At 38.5% G+C, this 13022-nt stretch overlaps 1 pseudogene; it reads left to right on the forward strand.

Moving 5' to 3' along the window:
- The first annotated feature begins 3412 nt into the window (after window positions 1-3412).
- LOC147884427 (uncharacterized) overlaps window positions 3413-13022 on the forward strand; it is a 39515-nt pseudogene continuing 29905 nt past the window's right edge.

The following is a 13022-nucleotide window of genomic DNA, read 5'->3' on the forward strand; positions in this document are numbered from 1 at the left end:
CCTCGGCGGGGATGCTTCTGGACACTCGACCATCCCACAACTGGTGCCAATCTCTTCACAAGCCTCTTCCAATGATGAAGAGGAGACCCTTCCCGATACAAACCACAAAAAGAGAGTGCATGACGATAAGAAGAACGAGGAGAAAGGTCAAGGTGAAGGTAATGGGCTGCATAAAATTCCAACCACACATAGCCTCACTAAGAGGCTCAAGGACATGGCAAGGAGTGCCAGGATGACCAGGGACAACATATTTAACTTCTTGAAAGATGTTCGTAAGTTAAGGGGGGTGAGAGATGCAAGGACAGGATCAAAGTGATGTCGTGGAATGTGAGAGGGTGCTGTGGAAATTTAAAAAAAGAGGATGCCTGGAGGTAGTCAAAAAATTCAAACCGCATGTGGTAATTCTTCAGGAGATCAAATTTGGGTTGAATGACGATTTTTGGTTTGCATGTAAGAAGTTGGGATTCAATGTGTTTGTGAATTTCCCGTTTAGAGGTCGAGGAGGCACAACTATCCTCTTGCACCAATATCTTAAGGTGAAGGATGAGTTCAAGGATGAGGATGGCTATCTTGTTGCAGTCTCAGCCTTAATTGATGACTTCCAAGTAGGGTTTGCATGTGTATAGGCTCCAAACGCCCCTGTGGAGAGAGCTAGATGCTCGTTTGACCTTAATTCTAAGTTGGAGGGTGAACACTCGTTGGTGGGAGGAGACTGGAATTTCATTGAAGGTGTGGAAGATAGATCCCATGCCACAACCTACTCCACCTTGCAAGAACGTGAGTCCTGGGATGAACTCGTGCTCAACAAAGGGCTAATTGATTGCATTGAGTTCGATCAGGAAGGGCTGCAGGGCTTCACTTGGTCAAATCATAGACTTGGTGCTAAATTCAAACCAGGAAGGCTTAATCGCTTCTATGCGGCAAACGAAGGAGGGTGGTGGATGCATGCACCCATGGAGGGAGAATACGTGTCAAACAAGCCTCTCAGACCATGTGTCGGTGATATGGATATTCTCTTTTCCGTCTTCCAAGTCCAAGCCAATTGACGTCTAGTTTGTCTTCAACAAAAAGTTTTTGCAGTCAAGAAAATTCTGTAAACACATCAAGGAAGAATGAACGAAGGAACAAGAGGGAAATTTGGATCCCAGCGCAAGGTGGGACAATGCAATAAGGAGGATACACATCAAGGAAGTGTTGGTGAAGATCTTGATGCAATTTTCAAAGGAGAACGATGATGTAAGAAAGACGACTGGGTGCGATTGAAGGAGGAAGAAGTCGTTTTCATTCTGGAAGAAGACGATCGAAAGCAAGAATCCTATGGTCATAAAGTATGGAATAATCTACAAGCAAGTAATGTGAAAGATAGTACATAAAGAAGATCAGAAGTTCCGACTACCGACCGAGGGTGTGATCATTACCTTCATGGAGGATTGGGTAGCGAATGTTGGACACAGGAGAAAAGGAGACTCCTACCCAAAGAGATCACACTTATTTTACCAGGGCGAGAGTCAAGTTTGAAGCCTCAAGTCAAACCGATATCCAACAACAAGATGGAGAAAGCAGTGACGATGTCGACTATGTTCTGAGTAGGGAAGGATCCTCTATAGATTCTACTCAGAGTTTAGAGTATTTAGAAGTGGAGGAAGAAAATCCAAGCCTCTGACCCTAGAGTCACCATTAGAAGTCCTTATCAAAATGACCTATGGATCATATATAGCAGCAAGAGTTTATGTTGTAGCCCGAAGAATTTTTTTCAATCCATTGCCACCTCAACCAAGAAGGAGACAAACTGGTCAACCACCTATCATCATGGCAAATCCAAATCCACTGGTAAAAGCTACAAAGTTCAAAGGGAAAAAAGGACAAGAGCCTGACAGTCGTGTAGGGTAGTTTGAAACCCGATGGATTGTAAGTGGTTTCCAGGGATTATTAGATGGAGTAAAGAAATCATAGTCTGCAGCCACAATGGAAGGGAGAGCAATGAGCTGGTTCATGCAGTATGGGCTACCACACTTTGCTACATATGAGGAGTTGAAGGGATATTTCTTGGGAAGATTTCATAAGCAGAAAACACCGGAGGCAGTGCTTAAAAGGCTTTGCAACATGAAGTAGAAATATTTGTTAGTGGAAGATTATGACAAAAATTTAGAACTTTGTATCAAAGGATGGAAACACTGCATAGGCCTTCGGAAGAACAGTTGGGAGGCTATTTTTGCAAAGGGCTTAATAGGGAGTTGCAGACTATAGTAGCAGGCCGTGACCAACTTGATGAAGCAAATAATTTCAATAATCTGGTGGAAGCCGCTCAAAGGGCAGAAACAAGATCTGGAGCATCAAAGAACAAATAAAAGAAGGTAAATAAGAAAAAGTACAATGACTCTAATAAGACTTTGACTCAAATAGTGAGGAAAGTGATAGTTCAAAAGATGACGGTTTTGATGAAGATTCGGTTGACGAAGGACAAGGAAAGAAGAGGAAGAAAAAAGGAAAAGACAAGAACTTTAAAACAAAGGTTAAAACCAAAACCAAGAAAAAAGAGGAAAGGAGTCCTAAAGGAGACTCTAAACTTGAGAAGATAACTAAGGAACAACTGAAGAGTATGGGAGTAGAATCAAAGAAAGAAAAGGTACCATGTGAGTACTGTGGAAAAGATAATCATGATAAAGAAAAGTGTTGGTATAATCCAAGCTATAGAGGGAGGTTACCTCTTCATCTATAGCCCAACAACACAAGATGCACAAATAGTAGTTGTTAATCAAGTGGGAGCACAAGCTAACCCAAGATATAACAATGGCAGCATCTAGAAGACAACAGAATCAGAACTGGAATACGTAGCAAAGACAAAACAATCAAGCATGCACTTATTGTGGGCTTGAGGATGGACATTGTCAAGGCCCTCGGTGTGAACTGCGGTGTAAACACAAAAATGAAAGAGGCATACCCATTGTGAATTTCACCTCGAGACTTAATGCACACCCTCCACCACAACCACCGGCAAGGGTAAATGTAGTCATTTTGGAGACAATTGTGGAGGAGTCGAAAGAGATCTTCCAAGAAGAGAATAGTTACAAAGATTCATAGTAAACATGATATTAAGTATCCTGAATGTGAGTGTGATTGTTCAGAGTATCAGAAGGAAGATGATGTGTCCATGGTTGAATACTGAGGCATTAGTAATCACAAGAGTGGGAGCTAAGGCTCAAGTTCAAGCAAAACATCCATTGGAATCTGATATGAAACAATTGGTGGATTGGGAGGAACAACAAGAGGTCAAGGATGCAGCCTTAAGGGATATATACAAAGCAAATGAAGCAAATAAAGATAGAAAAGAGGAGTTCAGTAAAGGAAACAAGGATCTGATAGGGGAGAATAGCCAGAAGACAGCCCAAAAGCGGTTAGATGTAGATCTCGGATGAAGGAAGATGATGATACTGATAAGAGCAATGCTACAATGGCAGAAATCAAACAAATAAAACAACAAGTCCAATTTCAAGAAGATGCTAGTGAGAGTGACACAATAAAGAAGGAAAATTTGACACCTAGCAAGACTGGTTCAAATAATAACCTGAATACAGTTGGAAGCAATAAACAGAAAGTTGAAGGTAAGAAAGAAGAAAAGGATGCACCTAAAAGGGAGCAGTAGTTGCTGAGCAAGGAGGAAGTACAATGATTTAAAGTAAAGCCAAAAAATAATGGGGGTCAAGAGGAATTTTTCAAAGAATCACTACACTCAAAGATCCACATAACACTTGATCAATTGCTCAACCTAGTACCTACTTTTAAAGAACAGTTGCTCACATAAGGAACAACCTTCTATAGCTGAAGTGGGAGTAAGAATGGAAGATGAGGAAGACATGGAAACCTATACATCTATGGTGGAAGATGTTGATTATAAAGTACCTACAGTGGATGTGGAATACAAAAGACAAATAATTCCATAAGTATCCATTGATGGGGGATATGGTGTTAATATACTATCAGAAGAGTTGTATAAGCGCTTTTGTGAGAATAAATTGGTCCCAGTACCTTTTCAGGTCAGGATGGCTAATCAGAGAAGAATCCAACCATTGGGTATAGTGAGAGGTCAAAAAATTAATATATGGGGACTAGCATTTACAATAAGTTTTGTGGTACTAAGAATGGAGGAAAAAGAAAGTTCATACTCTATGCTATTGGGTAGGCCTTGGTTCTGTGCTGCAAAAGCTAAGCAAGATTGGGGAGCTGAAAGGATTACTGTCAGGAAGGGAAAGGAAAAGTATAAGATATGTCTAATCTCAAAGAGAACTCTTCCTAGACTCATGCAACCCATAGAGGCAGAGGGATTTAATATGGTAGTAGAGGTAGAAGAGGATTATTTTCTAAGGAGAAACCCTTCATTGGTACCATTGTTTGAAGTAGATGTGGTAGGAATTTTACAAAAATACACAAATGATAAGTAGACTGATTTGGATACAGATCCGACTGTGTAGAGCAGCAAGTCAGGCAGTTCCAACCAGAATGACCAAAAGAAGTCAGATGACTCTAATGCTGATGAAGAAACAGTGGAAGGAGGTTTGAAGACATATATTCAAGCAGTGATCTAGGCCTTTGATAAACATATGAGCAAGAGTGCTAGAGTGAAAGAAGATGAGCTTGAAGACATGAATCTTGGTGACAAGAAAGACCCAAAGATGGTTTGTGTCAGCACTGAATTGAAAGAACCTTTCAAAGGGAAATTGAGGGAGCTATTACTGGAGTTCAAAGAAATCTTTGCATATCATTATATAGATATGAAGGGAGTTGATCCTTCTTTTTGTCAACATAAGATAAATCTTAAAAAAGATGCAGTCCCAATTATTCAACAAAGATATAGAATGAATCCTAATTATGCTAAGCAAGTTAAAGAAGACTTGAATAAACTTTTGAAAGTTGGGTTTATATATTCTTTGGATAGAGTTACATGGGTGTCACGTATTGTTATAGTTCGAAAAAAGAATGGCAAGCTAAGAATATGCGTGGACTATAGGAAACTGAATGCAACAACTATTACTGATCCATTCCCTTTACCTTTTTGTGATGCCATGTTGGATGCTGTGGTAGGCCATGAGTTTTATAGCTTTTTGGATGGATTTAGTGGTTACAATCAATTAAGAATGGCTTAGGATGATAAAGACAAAACTGCATTTGTCATGGAATGGGGAGTACTTGCAAACAATGTAATGACTTTTGGTTTGAAGAATGCGGCACCAACTTTCCAGAAGTGGATTCAAGAGGTGTTTGCAGATTACCTTACTTCATGAGAGTATTCCTAGACGACTTTACAATCTTTGGTAAGAGATCTGATCATTTGGATCATCTCAGATTATGTTTTGAAAAATGTCGGATGGCTCATTTGAGCTTGAATCCAAGTAAATGTGCTTTTGTTGTGGAAAGAGGTGTGTCATTAGGGCACATTATATTTAAGGATGGAATGACTATTGATCCAAGGAAGGTATCTGTCATACAGAAAGATTTGTTAACACTTATTTCATTAATTTTAGACTTGTCAATGTACAAATTCATTTTTACAGATACTTTTGGAGTAGTTTTGGCTAAAATTTAAACCCACTCTTCTAAGCACATATGAAAACATTAAAACAAGCAATTTTTAAGAGATTTTTAAAGGAGATGAAATCAAAGTTAGAAAATTTAACGTGGCACATATAGGTTACACCAAAAGATAAGATTTAGAAGTTGTTAATTCTTGTAATAGGATTGTATGGTGTTAAGAAACACCTTCAAAAGTGCCACTTTTGAAAAGTTGATCCTATATAGGTATGATATGTATGTCTAAACTTACATTAAATATGTCTAACCTAGGTAGCATCCTTCACTTTATAGATTCAAACAAAGGTCTTGATGTAGGTATTGCTGGCTACTGCATTAGTGTGTGTGAAATACCGACATTCGCATATAGAGCATGATGCGAATGATCATAGTGCAGATAGATGCTTACTTGAGAAAGAGCGGGACATGGGAAAAGGCAACTTGCAATCCCATGCCTATTTCTATATGTAGATTACCACGTCTATAACCATCCAGTTATGTTGGTAGGGGGCAAGACAATTGGATGGTTGCTCTCTCTTGAGGTCTAGAAAACTTACGTTTGATTTTGATGACATGTTAGTGACATTATCTTAAGTTGCTGAAAACATATTAATGAACTGAGATGGTTTTTCTCTTTTACATGTAAAGCAATCATGGTAGACAGAGAAGATAGGGTAGGCCAACATCAACCGCCAAACGAGACTCAAGGAAGAGGCCAAAATGTTGCAAAACCGCAGGATTTTGTTACAATGTTAGGGCATCAAAAGTGGAAGTGCAACTTTTGCAACCAAGTCTTTATAGGATTGCCCATGAGAATAAGAAAACATTTGATTGGCAATGAAGATAAACTAATAAATAGATGTAGAGTCAAATCCTGTGCTAGCATCCTGCAAGGCATTAACCATGTAGAAAGTAGAGTCACCCATGTACACGCTAAAGATGTAAATGGGTGAACATTTACTATGTGGAACTATTCTAATGAACTTTGACATTGATTTGGATTAATCAATCAATTGCTGGTTCCTTACGTATTTATTTGACTCCAGATATTTTAGATTGCTTGTAGCATGAACGAATGCATTTAAAATCTTTTGAATAATTGTGTCGAATGCTTGGGATTGAAAAGTAAAAGGTGTGAGAGAAAGAGCCGCCACGTGCATGTAAGCAGTGCTAGCTACTGCACTAGTGTGTGTGAAATATCGACTTTTGCGTACAGAGCATGATGTCGCAAAAGATCACAGTGTAGATAGATGCTTACACGAGAAAGAGCGAGATGTGGAAAAAGATAATTTTTCCATCCCATGCCTAGGTCCCTAGGTAGATTACCATGTCTATAACCATCCAATTATGTTAGGAGGGGGCAAGACGATTGGATGGTTGCTTCGTCTCAGGGTCTAGCACACTTACTGAGCATTGATGGAATAAGAGTGAGTGAAATGATTGTTCCATGCAACACATATTTGGGAAATAAAATTGTTCAAGACCAGAGAAATGGTTTGATACGTGGCAATTGATAATTTTGCTTCTAAAACTTTTGCACATTATTGATCTATTAGTATTTGCATACAGATGTGAACATGGCTCCAGAGAAACGAGGATGAAACCCTGCAAAAGCTCGTGACGATGTTACGCTCATAATTGCCACAAAGTGGAGATATAAAATCTGCCACGAAGAGTACACGGGTTCAAGAACTTGTATGCACAAACATTTCTTAGGTGACCCTCAAAGACAGATTGGAAAGTGCAAGCGTCCTGGAGCTGAAAGGGTGGTAGCCATTTTGGGTGGTCAGATAGCCACAAGTGCAGACACGATTGTGGATGAAATAGTTGTAGGCCATGAGTCTCAACTTGTAATTGAAAAAAGAAAGAACCATGGGTCTTGAAACCCCGGGCAAGCAATCAGTGACTATGGAAAGTTGTTCGCAAAGTGCAAACACAAACAGTAGTGGCACGGGATCCCTTGACAGTCAGCAAGTTGCTAGAATGTGCATATGGAAAGAGGACCATGCAGTAATGTGCCTCATTCGAATGCCTGTGTACATGTGCAACAACAATCCTTGGAAGCTTCCTTCAAAGCACAACATATTGAGAAGGCGCAACAAGATATGTTTGAAGCTATTTGTCACACGGAATATTCATTGATCATGGTGCAAAGCCCACATTGGAAAAAAGCCATGGCCTATTTCACGGTTTCACAATGCCTAGTTACGATGCCGTTGGAAACAGCATGTTGGATGCATACTACAATAGGATGAAAGAGGAGATGCAGCAAGTGGTTATGATGGCATTGAGAAAACTACTTGCACCATCATATTAGATGGATGGAAGAATGTTAGCAAGCGGCCCTTGATTAATGTCTGCAAGCGGCCCTTGATTAATGTCATGGTTGTGACGTTCAAAGGGGAGGCTTTTCGATAGTCGATTGATACAAGCGATGAGGCTAAGATGGGAGAATTCATTGCAAACAAGTTAGGTAGATGTATTGAAGATATTGGTCTGGACAATATTATTCAGCTGATTATTGATAATGCTAAGAATTTTCAAAAGGCTGGGAAAATTATAAATCACAGATATCAACGTATTTGGGCATCGCCATGCTCGTTCCACTGTCTGGACCTATAGTCTCAAAGGACTGGTATAAAAGCTTGAGATAAACTTCTTCAAAGTTGCGATGAGGCTCGAAGGTCGTGTTGTACTTTCTTAGCCATGAGCAATTACTAGGCATATTCAGGAATCCTCAGACTGCAAATCACTCGCTAGAGCTTCTGAAGCTAGGTGAAATGTGTTTTGGCACAAACTATATAATGATGGAGCAGTTGTTAACATTAGTTTAGTAGAAGGACATAAAAATGTCCTAGGACATTTAATTTCCTGTTAAATGAGCCATTCCTATAATTATTCAAAAGCATCGATAAGGTATTTTGGGTCTTTGAATATTTATCATAATAGCTTACATGCTGAAAAAACTTGGAATTATTATGGATTGGAACTTGCATCTATTACTTTGAGTTCTACCTAAAGTTTTAAGGTCAACCTTGGCACCGATATTTCAAGTTGTTTTCTTAGGTTTTAGATAAAATGGCCATACTTCTTACTTAGAATGCCTTTTTTTGAAATTTTTTAAGTCCTTGAGTCTAAGGATAACTATAACACATATGTTTATATTTCCTTGGAGCTACATATTCATATTCATTATGATCTATGGCCCTGGGGCGCCAACTCCCTTTAGTAAGAAAACCTATCAAAATCTTGAGTATGAGATGAAATTAACAATATGCCATGAGTAGGAATTATTCAAATTAACATGGTTGTGTTCTACACTAAAAGAGCTTCAAATATGTCCCTACACGTTGAAATTTGGGTAACACATGAAAAAGTTGCATTAATTTGGAAGGACATGGGTTTTCATATTTTTGTGTACCCCCATCCAAAAGACCCCTCCCCTTGGGCCTCACATATTATTAAAAAAATGTACAAATCTTCAAATCTTGCACATTTTCCAAGGTATCTACCTTGTATTTTGTGGGAGGGGGGACATGAAATTTTCATATTTTTCCCTTGCATATTTGAATTTTTTAAAGAAAATCCATGCATATTATATATGGACCTAGTCCCCCCATACCTTGGATTTTGGACAAGGGTAGTAACATATTACATATTGAGTTGGAACCCCAGGTCTATGACCTTAAATGTAATTTTAGTGAATGCTAATGGTGAGGCAAATTTTGATCTTTTACAAATTCTTTGACATGTCTAACAAATTCCAAATTTAGCCATACTTCGTATATGTCTTCAATAGGATATTATGGAGTAGCGTGAGTATAAATTATACCTATAAAGTGCCTCTAATCATGAATGAGTGATACCGATTGAAAAATGTTATATGTAGAACACTTATATACATGATAATTCAAAGCTATAAAGTGAGATTTAATGCAGAACCTATTTTGGTAGTTGATATTAGGAGCACTTAATCTCTTTTAGTTTTAGCCTTTATCATGATGTGGTGACTTTCCCTTATGATATAATATTGTTATTCTAAAGATATGATGCTTTGTGGCTATTATGTGTAGAATATAAATATGCTTATTTATGAAATGTGACTTATAATGCAAACTACTAGGCTAACCACTTTTCTTAATTGATAAATTAATCTTGCCAAAATGATTTTTAAACAAAGTTTTGTCACTCTTAGGTGTTTGATATACTTATAAACACTTTTGTAAAAAATGCTAGCTCCTTGAAATCAATTTTATTTTCAGGCATGCTAGATAAAGTTTCAAATTTGAGTGATGTTTGGGTGAAAGACTGTGTTACCATACATTTGTGAGCATTTTGTAATCACATGTAATAGTTTTTTGTGCTCCTTATATTTTTAATAATAGTCTTGATATTTTTAGATAATAATCCTATGAGTCTACCTTAAGCTCAAGAGAGGAAATCACCAGAAAACACATCTACAACAAGTGATTTTTTTTGCCAAAATATCAAAAGGACACTTTTATGTTCTGTTATGCTACTGAACTAGTGTTAAGGCAGCAGACCAAGATGCTATTCAGCACAAAAGCCATAGATGGCATGCTCAAACAACTCTTATAATGAATTTGGAGACCTAAAGGCGTTGTGGTTAATAATATGATGCTTTGGAAGAGGGTATCCGATGCAGTGAAAGCTATGAAGACAATTTGGTTTGCAATCCATAGGTTGGATGTGAAAGGGCCAAGCATGGGAAGTGCTTATATGGCGTGGTGGACTATTGAGAGGGATGTTTTTTGAAGGAAGATGCAAGGCCAGGCAAAGGTGGATATAGCATGACTAAATGAACCGCATTGCAAAAGATGGTGTGAAAATGATGGAATCAAGCTCACAAATCTTTGCACTATGCTGCCCATATATTAGATCCGCAATGGTGTGATTATCGCACAAAAACATATGTACAGATTATGCAGTCATGGCATGATCTTCTTAGATGTTTCTTTGAGGATAGGACAGAGTATGCCTCTGCTGTTAGGGAACTTTCAACTTTTTGAAATAGAGAAGGACTGTTTGCTTATCCAAGAATCAAAGAATTAGCAAAAGATATGCCAACATGGAGATGGTGGGAAGAGTGTGGAGCATCCATGCCTCATTTGCAAGCCTTGGACATGAAGGTGTTATCGCAACCTTGTAGCAACTCCTCTAGCAAACAAAGGTTGAGTAACTATAAGTTTGTGCATTCTGTCACAAGGAACCACTTAACATCGGAAAGATCAGAGAAGCTAGTTTACATCTATGCAAATAGTAGAGTGTTGGACGATGTGAAAGGGGTATGCAGTGATGGTGATATACCAAAGTGGGTACACACAGATCTTCCAGGTCCGTTGCTATACTGATACACCCAAAACTAAATTCTAGTGACTCAAAAGAAGAGACGTTGGTGTGATATATGGTTGTGTCTGATAAATGTTGCAATTGTAATTATTTTAACATGCAATCCTTCTGAAATGCAATTCTTTTAAAATGAGAGCCTTTTAAATGCAATTATAATGCAATCCACTTAAAATGCAATTCTTTCACGATGCAAACTTTAAAAATGCAATTTACTTAAACTGTAATTTATTTGATATGCAAAGATGGTGCTGATGGTGGCTGGAGTGATGCGTGCAAGCCCTTGATGAAATTATAAATCTTTCAAAGCACAATTTGCAGAGGGAGCATAAACCCCATCAAAGTGTTTGTGAAAGTTTTATAATTTTAATGATGGCTAATCTATGATAATTTTCATTTCATCGAACACAACAACTTACAAGTCGCCAAACATGCCAATTTTCACATCAATAAACATAATAACGGCTTATTGTCATATTATAAAAGTGCATAGTGTACACGATAGTAGTTGTAGATTTTGGGCAAAGTTTACATTTGAAGCCACAATCTATAGGAGGAAATTATATCTATGCTTAGTTTGCAAAATTTAGAGTTGTATTTGTGGTGGCCAAAAAAATACAGTGATTTGCCCATTTTTCAAAAATTTAGAGCATTAAATAAACATTGTTTTGTCATGTTCACGTGCTGGTGTCAATTTTGAGGTTCACATGTACAATCGCAATGTGTGCAACCGTTCAATAAAATGATAAACAAGCTGCGCAGTAGCACCACCATCACGAAGGTGGGACAGGATGGAGAGGAGTATGACTAGCATGCTTGCTAGATTCTTGGAGGTCTAAAGAAAAACGATTTGAAAAAACCCAAGCATTAAAATCACACAACATTTACTTACATTTCAAAATAATTAAAATACACCTATGAAGAAAATTGATTTGAAAAAACCCAGCAATTAAAATCATGGAGCATTTACTTAAGTATTTCAAAATAATTAAAAAGAGACACAAAAGCAATAATCATGATCAAATAATATTTTAATATGCTAACGAGTATCCTTCATATTAACTCCAAACTCCATTAACAAAATTTGTATATGTCATTACAATATGGCATTACAATATATGGGGCCTATAATGTTCGCAACCAAGGATGCGCTAAAAATGTTGCTCCAATGCCAAGAACATTGTACAATTTCTTGGCCTGGGGAGCATTACAAGTTGGATAGGCACTCCTGACCTTCAACGTATTTGCCAGGCATACGAGGTGAAACCAATGGTGACACGATAGCGCATAGTATCCAGTCATCATATCAAAATGGTCTTGGCATATTGGACATAAAGGCCCATCATTCACAAATGTGATATGCGATAGAAGGGTGCCAGATGGTTTTCTGGCATCCAAGCCCACAAAATTTGGATCCAAGGTGCAAACATGGCCTCCGTCTTCAATGTGTTGGAGGGCAGCTTATGCATCTCGCGCTTGCTTGAGAACAAGCAGTGGAGATGCGGTATTTCTCCTCGTGAGCATTTTCGAGGTCTTGCCTCTCACCGGCTTGTTGGAGCATGGCATTTAGGCAATTGACTTCAGCTTGCAGGCACTCGTTCTCACTCATCATCCACCGATACTCTGACATAGCATCATGCACTAGCAAGTGGTGTTGCAATGATGGGGACAATAGTGGCACCGACTGTCTTTGGTGGTGCTGGCTTTCTGCTACGTGTCTTGGGTTGGGATGCAAAGTTTATGGGCACATCTAGCATGAACTTTGCATATAACATATTTGAAAAGTAAAGTGGCATGGCTCCGCTATGAGGCTTATAAGATTTGATCATGCAATGAATGTAGTATGCATTCTCCCTCATAGCAGGGTGGTGATAATTCTTAATGGACCACCATCCACGTGCGGCATCAATGGGATCCCATATCACTGCAATGTCGTTGTTGGAGACCACTACTTTGATGCAGTCGTACTTCCAACTGTTCAGATCATGGAAGACGCTTGCATTGGCAATTGAGCGTGCCTCATCTCTTCTTGTCGATAGGAGGGTAGCGTCAGCCACATCCATTATGTGGTTCATGGCATGCTTTCCCGT

This window comes from Dipteris shenzhenensis, chromosome 27 (genome assembly GCF_047967505.1).
Source record: "Dipteris shenzhenensis isolate YYH24624 ecotype China chromosome 27, Dip_SZ_1.0, whole genome shotgun sequence".
In the NCBI taxonomy this organism is placed as follows: Eukaryota; Viridiplantae; Streptophyta; class Polypodiopsida; order Gleicheniales; family Dipteridaceae; genus Dipteris; species Dipteris shenzhenensis.